This window comes from Hippopotamus amphibius, chromosome 4 (assembly GCF_030028045.1).
Source record: "Hippopotamus amphibius kiboko isolate mHipAmp2 chromosome 4, mHipAmp2.hap2, whole genome shotgun sequence".
Classification (NCBI taxonomy): Eukaryota; Metazoa; Chordata; class Mammalia; order Artiodactyla; family Hippopotamidae; genus Hippopotamus; species Hippopotamus amphibius.
The window spans coordinates 143,831,900-143,840,376 of record NC_080189.1 but is presented as its reverse complement, the minus strand read 5'-3'; positions in this window follow the sequence as shown (position 1 = coordinate 143,840,376).

Genomic DNA, 8,477 nt, shown 5'->3' with positions numbered 1-8,477 from the left:
GGAAACATTTTTATGACTGTCAATGACCTTTAAGATGTAATATGGACTTTGGATGTCCAATAGAGATTAACCCCCTATGTGGAAGTGGTGGTAGATTTCATTTTTAAATGAAACACTGATCAAAAATAAATAAACATATGGGAATGGAGGTAAATGCTCTCAAAGTCCAAACAATTGCCATGTAAATATCCTATTATCTACTTTTAATTTTAGATTATAGGCTATTTATTGAAAATGCATATGAGTTAGTATCAGAAGGTATTCTGAACGCACCATATACAATCTTTCCCTAATCTGCTATCCATGTTTTTGGTTTTTTGTTTTTAAATAAGGGTAGTGATGGCTTTGTGCTGACCCAGAGGACCCTTGCTCTCTTCCACTTCCATCAGAAGTGCAAGGTGAGACCTGGACGGTTCACTGATGTAATGTGCTACCCCGAAGAGCCTCTCTTGGCATTTGCCTTCATATCAGGATGGGTTGGCTCCTTGGTACTCAAAGTGTTAACTGCGGACAAGCAGCACCAGTGCCAGCATCATCAGAAGAGCTTGTAAGAAATGCAGAATCGCAAGTCTCACTCCAACCTGCTGAATCACAACCTCAGGTGCACGTGTACACACGCACACATTCTTCAGGTTTAAAATTAAAGAGCAGACCCTGGTCAAAATCATAGAGTCATAGGATTTAGTTGCTGAATGCAATACTAGATATCCTCTAGCCTGAACCCTTTCAATGGCAGAGACTGCTGTGTCCCCCACTATCTATTCTCCCCTTCTTTGTTTTAGTGGTAGAGCTCCCCAAGATTGAACTGAGCACATAACCACCCAACAGTAGAGTGCATTTCCCGTGCTCCTTTGCAGCTAGGGATGGCCATGAGGCCAAGTCTGGATCAAAAAGATGTGAGCAGAAGAGATGCATGCAACTTCCAATCACTTCCAGCTGCTTGTTCTCAAGCTTCCTTTATCCCACTGGATGGGAAGCAGCAATAGCTGCAGTAGATACCTTGGGTCCGGAGATGGAAGTCACACATCGAGAACTCAGAGGGGTCAGCGCGTGTTTTTGTGAGTCGACATGTCCAGCTATTTCAGAGTGCCTGTTCAGCTTTGCGCGTGGAAGAGAAACCAAGCTTTGTCTTTTCCAACCCATTGAAGCCACCGTGATTTTGTGTCTCTCTTTTCTGTGACCTGATTAATAACTTCATAAATTAGGAACTGAGGCCCAGAAAAATGTGATTTGCGGTGAAAATACCACCTCTAAACGTAAAAATAAATCTGTGGAAATTACTTTTTAAAATTTAAAAATGCATACTCAATTTTATAATGAAAATGTTTTTTAAAGATTCCAGACCAAGAGTGGTAGAACAATTTGGTTTTCCTGAGTAAGCTATTTGGCTTCATGGTTTCATCTTAATTACCCTTGAAGGAGGAACTCATGCTTGTTTATCACACAGTGACTCCTTGGATGAATAAATAAGGAAAGGATAGAGCAAACTCTGTTTTTACTAAACCAACAGGTATTTATATTTGTTTGGCCTTTATTTTAAAGAATGTAATCTTAGGTCAATCTGCCATGAGGAAATGCAGTGGCAACCAATGAAGGTTTCAGATAGGCACATCTTTTCTTAACTATAGTTGATATGTGGGAGGTGGTTGTAGATCTGTGTCTTTGCAGTAGGTTAGGACTGCAGCTCAGCACTACTTTTTCCTGTTTGTTTCGTGGTTGTGCCTTAATAGTCATTAAACCAAAGTCATAAGGACAGTTCAAAATACCAGGACATGTTATTGTCTGCATGAGGATGGTTTATCAATACCAGAGTTCAGTCAGTTTTGAATTCAAGGTAGTTTTTGGCTAGTACAGACTTTTAAACAAGTTTGTCTCCTGCTGTACAAAGATAAAGACTCTCACCCAGTTACCCAGTCATATTTACTAAATTAATTACAATATTAATTAATTATTAACTAATTAATTAAACCATTAGGTTTTACAAATACAAAATCTAACTGTATGTTATATAAAGTAACAAAGCACCAGTCATCCCAGATTGTGTGCAATCACAGGTGACCAATATAGGGTTGTCCCCTCTGTTTGCTAGTGATTGTCCATCACCGACACAATGGACAAGATGTCATCTACCACAGGGTGTATTTATAACATTGACAAGAACTCAATAAATTCAACATAAAGTTGTCTAAAACTGTTAAAAATGATAAAAATATAATGTAAGCAAAATTATTTAAACTGTTTTAAGTTCATGATAAAAATTCTATAAACAATTCATATCTCTAGCTTGTTTTAGTTTTTGTTGCATTAATAAATCATATTCCCAAATCCATCAAAAACGCTTTCTGCTTACACTGGCCTTTTCAATCTTGGTTGCATATTAAAATCACTTACGGAGCTTAAAAAACTTCTGAAGCCCAGGCCAAACCCAAGAAATGATATCAGGCTCTCTTGGGGTGGGACCTCAATATTTTCACCTTCATTTAGATGTAGGGAGAGGTTTGACTGGGTCAACAGGTGTAATCTATTAACCAAAGAGGCAGATATTCATTCAAGATAAAGGGATACCAGATGTTCTCCTGGCATTCCATTTCAAGAACCATTATTTTCCAACTGAAACACATTTGCCTTCATCAGTTATTTCATGTCTCTTTCACCAAAGCCACCAAGAGGATTTAGTGTTTGCAAAATAGAGGAGCCTTCTATTTTGCGGGCTCTTCTGAAAAGTTAAACCTGAGAGAAATGAATAGTTCCTTGTCCTCTGCATAGAACTCCCATTTAGCCCACTGAACTACACAAAGGTTTTTAAAGAATCAGGTGATGCTTGGGCAGGTGACTTGTAGCTAGCATTAGTCTTCCCAAATGACCAGCCAGATCCAGCCAGTTTCCCCATTTCCCCTCCAGCTCAGAGGCTTCATTCCTAATCTGTCAGCACAGGAAATTGCTGGCAGGTATCTTCTTTCACACATGAGGCAGGGAAAACAAAGAGGTCATACTGCTCAGTGCTTTGACTGTGTTCAGCTGAGACTGGAAAATTTTCCCCAGAACAAAGCCATTCCATTTCTGATGAACCAGGCCACCACTCATAAAGGACCAAAGACAGCATCCAGTTCTCAAAATGCTTCTGGGCAAAAATGAAAATAAGCAACGTTTTTAATAAAATTAGTAAAAAGCACATGTGATGTAGCTGCTAAACATAAAATCATTCAAATTTGTGTTCACAGACTGCATTAATTTTCTCAATCATATGGCAGACTACATTTCAAAACATAGTTTTTCTGTATATCCCTATTTTAAATCAACTGTTTTAAACTGGACTTTAAAGTTGGATGTTTATAGAAAACAACCTCATGGTTGCCGAAGGGGAAGGGGGGTGGGGGAGGGATAAATTAGGTGCCTGGGATTAGCAGATATAAACTACTATATAAAAAATAGATAAACAACAAGGTCCTACTGTGTGGCACAGGGACTATATTCAATGTCCGGTAATAAATCTCAACGGAAAAGAATATAAAAAAGAATATACACATATATACAAATATTGAATCACTTTGCTGTACACCAGAAACGAATACAACATTGTAAATCAACTATACTTCAATAAAAATTTTTGTTTTAAAGTTGGATGTTTAGAAACATTAAATCGGCACGAACTGAAGTGTAGTGAAGAGTAAAGAAAGATGAGAATTTGGCTAATCAAGGTCCCCTTGAATTCAGTAGATCTTTGTTGACAGCCTAATGTGTTCAGAGCAGGCACGTGGGAAGCGATGGGTTCTCCTCCAGCTGCAGCATTTCCCCGTCGTGCTCGGAGCGCTGATCTCCAGCTGATGATGGACCTCTTAGTTCTGTGGTTGCATTTTCTTGGATTATCCAATAACTTCATTTATCTGAAACCAATACTGCTACAGACATTCTTTAGAGATTCCAAGGAATATCTGTTCTTTTAATGAGTCTGTATATGGCTCAAATAACTATACATGCAATCCTTCCAGACTTTTTCCCAAGGGGCATCCAATTTTTTTTCATCTCTCTGGCTTGATTTATTTAAAGTTAACTTTGCCATGATTCTTGGTTCTTATTTTCTATTCTCCAGCTTCAAATATACAAAGACTCCCAGGCATTACAGCTATTTCAGAGAAGACAGATGTCAGATTTGTGAAATATCCAAAGGAATGTAATTTTCAAATATTTACTTTAAATATATACCTAGTTTTCTGTCGATTTTCTTACCCCAGTCTTCACACAAAATATATCTGAGCAAAATAAAACATTTCTTCATATCTTTCCTTTCAGAAAAGAGACTTTATTACAGTCCAGGGGAGTTTATTGCATATTGCAGGAGATTCTAAGCTTAAAATACAATTCCTTTGCAACTAGGCATCTGTATAATTTTATTGGAAATATATAAAATATAAAATACAAAGCACTAAATGTACATATATTAAATATATGTCACATATATATTAAACATACATATGTTTAAAGGGTTGAGATAGCAACAAAAAGTAGTTTTTAGAGGCTTTCCAGAAGAGAGAGCCAGAGAGAGAATGGGGAAGAGGAAAACAGAGAAACCTTATACTGAGTTTGGGGTGGGTGTCCTCACACGTGGAAGAACTCACCACAGGAATCTCATCTAACTCGCCTGCTTTGCAAGGGAAGGCTCTCTATAAGAATGACAATGTTAATAACAGTAATAGCTGATATCTATTGAGTGTCTGTGCTCCACAGATTCTGCTATAAAACAGTTATTCATTTACTGTTCACACAAATGTTCACAGTACAAAAATTTATTAAGCATTTACCATGGTGCTGGGATATGGAAGGAAGAAGAGGGATTGGAGAGAGCTATGTAAACACACAAATTAAAAAAACCATAATAGAGGAAGGCACTGGGTGTGGTCATACATTTTCTCTTAACTGGCACCACATTCTTGCATTTTTAAGCAAAGACAGAACACAGTGGTGGCACATTTCACGGATAACTGAGAACTTGAAATATTGCAGGATGGAGCTTTCATCTCTGTGGTATTAACTTTGGTCAAAAGATGGCAGCAAAGTTCAGCTAGTTCTTTGGAAGCCACTCAAATGCTAGGGGAGAAGGGAACAGCTGTTTGCATCCTTTAAAGGTTAATGGGGAAGTTGGAGAGAGACTGCATTGGTGGCTTTACACATGGACTTTATTTACTGATCATTTATCACAATATTTTCTAACTATTAAAAAGATCACAAGTTTAATGTAAGCCAAGTCACAATATGAAAATTACATGTATTCATTCATTAATGTACAAATGTAAAGAGCCATTAGTTCCCCAAACATTTGAGTATCTGCTGGGAGCTAGCCCTGTGCGGAGGGCTGATGATACTTGACAGAAATACACAATCCCAGCTCTCACAGAGTCCAGTGCAGGACAGACATTAGAAAGGTAGGCACAGAAATGAATTTATAATTCCCCATAGGATGTCAGCCATTTAGAGCAAGGAGTTTTGTCTGCTTCGTTCCCCAACGGATCTCTAGCGCCTAGAACAGTGCCTGGCACAGAGCTGGTGCCCAGGAAAGGGTGGAGGACAGAAGGAAGACGTGTAATTACAAATCTGAGCTCTATGTATACCAGGCATCACCCTATGTGCGCGTTGAACAGGGGAACACAGCCTGCGGTTGAGGAAATGACGCTTGAGGTGAGCCCTGGAGAATGAGCAGGAGGCGACGAGGTGGCTGTGTGTGTGTATGTGCACTGGGGACGAGGAGTCTCCTGGCACAGAGAAGACCGCGGGTGAAGCCCTGTGACAGTGGTGGTTGGGGAGGAGCGGGACCACTGGGGGGAAGGGGAGCATGGCTTGATGCAGGAGAATAAGCAGCACAGAGAGGAAGGGGTGGTGCAGGGAAGCAGCATAGAAGCAGATGAGTGATGTGCAGAGCCTTTGATGTAAAGAGGAACAAGAGAGGAGTTGAGGCAAAGAAGTAGAGGCTAATTATTACAAGCCCAGGTGAGAGATGATGGTAACTCAGGCCAGGAAGTCACTGATGGGGTCGAGGCAAGTTGTCCCAGTCACCAGATGCTCAGCAGGCGAAACCAGCAGACTGGGTAATGCCTAGGCTCTGGGGGGGAGGGGGAGGGGAGAGGTGTTCCCAGCACTCTGCCATGGGATGTGCGGTAGATAGGAAGTCAGTCCTGGAGGAAAGCCAGTTTGGGGGAAGAGGGAAGATCTTAAGTTCTGTTGGGGGTGTGTTGAGAATTTGAGACATCCTAGTAGACATCGTAAATCCACAGTTGGATTTAAGGGTCCAAGCTCAGAGAGGACTGGGGTGGAAATGGTTTGAGAGTTAATGGCATGTAGGTGACATTTGAAGGAGAGAGCATGGTTGAACCCAGTTCCAGAGTGAGGACAGGAAAGGAAAGAGGGGCCTAAGACTAGTCTGGAGGAGCTCTCATGTTTAGCGGCCAGATGGAGACGGATGTGCCTGCAAACAAGGCAGAAGGAATGGTCAGGGCGGAAAGAAGGAAACCCAGAAAATACTGTGTGAGCACAGAGGGGAGAACTCTCCAGGAACAGGGAGACCCTTCCCCCAGTCCTGAGAATGACAGGCCAGCGTCTCCATCCTCCACCACAGCCCTTCCCTTCAGTAGGTTCATTCATTCATCCGTCCCTGCAATGGGGGCCCCTACCAGGCCCAGAGCAAATGTCTCTGGCTCCCGCCAGAACCAGGCCCTGGGAAGCTAAACATTTTAGAGCCACTGGTACATAGGTAAAGGTAAACTGGAGTGAGGAATAATGGCGTGGACAGTAACTCCTGTTAATTAGTGAAAGAAATTAATGGAAGAATTTATTTACAGATTTGAAAGGAAAGACTACTGGGCTAAGGGTCAGGGATGCTGAGATCCAATCCGAGTTCCCCCACTGGCTGCCATGGCTTAATTTCAGGGTTATCATCATTAAATTTCAGGGCCGAGGATTGTGCACAAGCGAGCAGGTAGGTGGGGAAAGAGGGGAGAGAAAAGTGAAAATAATACTCACTGTGCATACTTCATGGGGTTCTTATAAGAAGATCTCATGAAAATCAAGTGTCTCAATGTGCTTTTGAAATCATATAGCATCAGATATGTTTCTCTATGGTTAAAGGAATTTTTTACTCTTCTTATTAAAATAGAAATATATAATTTCTACATCTGGTGTGTTTCCAGGTATTTATTCCTAAAATGCCATGTGAATGCCTTTTATCCCTTTCTAGCCTGCTGCCAGCACTGTATTCTTTTCCAACTAAAAATAAAAAGCAAAACAAACAAAGAGAAAACCTCTAAAATCTGTCACTGATGCAAGGAAAAAGATAAATACAGAATTTTAACCAGGTAGATTCAGGACCACCCAAGTTAATGGATTTCAGGCCAAACAGTGAAAACAAAAGGCTTGCCACTAAATCCTCAGATCTGTTTTGAAAGCTGAGAAGTGAGAGGCCTCATCCAACATTACCTAGAAAACCCTACCTATCTGTGGGGGCTATTTGGTGACCTTTCTTTCCGAGGGTCACCTGATGCCTGCCTTTTTCATCTGCCATCTTCTGAGTGGTGGTTGTGGTGCCAGTCCTGGAGAGGCAAAGCCCTTTCTTATTTGTGGCAAATTATCTCTAGAGCGGCACCACATTAGCCAAAATAAACACCACCCGGAATAAGAACCAGGTTCCAGAACATTCTATCATAAACCCTTGTGTTTGAACTGCTCTGAAAGGACTCAAGCTTTCCTTTTCTAAATATAATCTTGATTTAAGTTAGCTATCTCATTCATTTCCTTAAACCCTGCCTTAAAATATCTCGAATTCAGAGGCTGATGTACCACATTGCAAATAAGTCTTCAGCTTTGGGGCTTTTTCATTGTGGGGCCTCTGTTCAGGGTCATACCTTGTTTTCTTTGAGTAATTTGATATTCTTTTTCTTAAGGAGCCAGCTCCCCCAAACCTGCTTTGCCCCTGCCCCGAACTAGCAAGAAGATGCCTAGATTTGCGGGTTACCCAGACAGTAACCAGGTTGGATTTGATGGCTTCAATCCACTTTTTCATGGTCCATTTTGCTCCAGATTTTTAAGGTATATTTATACCTTGGATTCTCAAGGTCTCTAGGATCCTGGGATCATTCTTTTAAGAAAAGTGAATTGAGCCCTTCTTTTATATAAATACAGGGAATCCAGCATGCTTTTCCCATTTCTGAGGTTTCTTGGGAGCTGGGCAGAGAGGGCAGGGGTGACCTCTTGTGACCTCTCAGGTGGAATGCCTCCTCCTGGCCACCTCAGCTTTTGTGGCTACTGTCCCCTCCTCTCTACACTTCTCCTGCATGGGCCGGGCCCCCTCCTCCTTCATTCCCCAAAGCACATGGTTAAGGTGACAGATTTCTATTGAAAGGCTGAGAGGACTGAGGGCAAATATAGAGCAGCAGAAAAAATTCAAAATCAAATACTGGACATGATTTTTGCTCAAGATTCTTCTCTTCGTG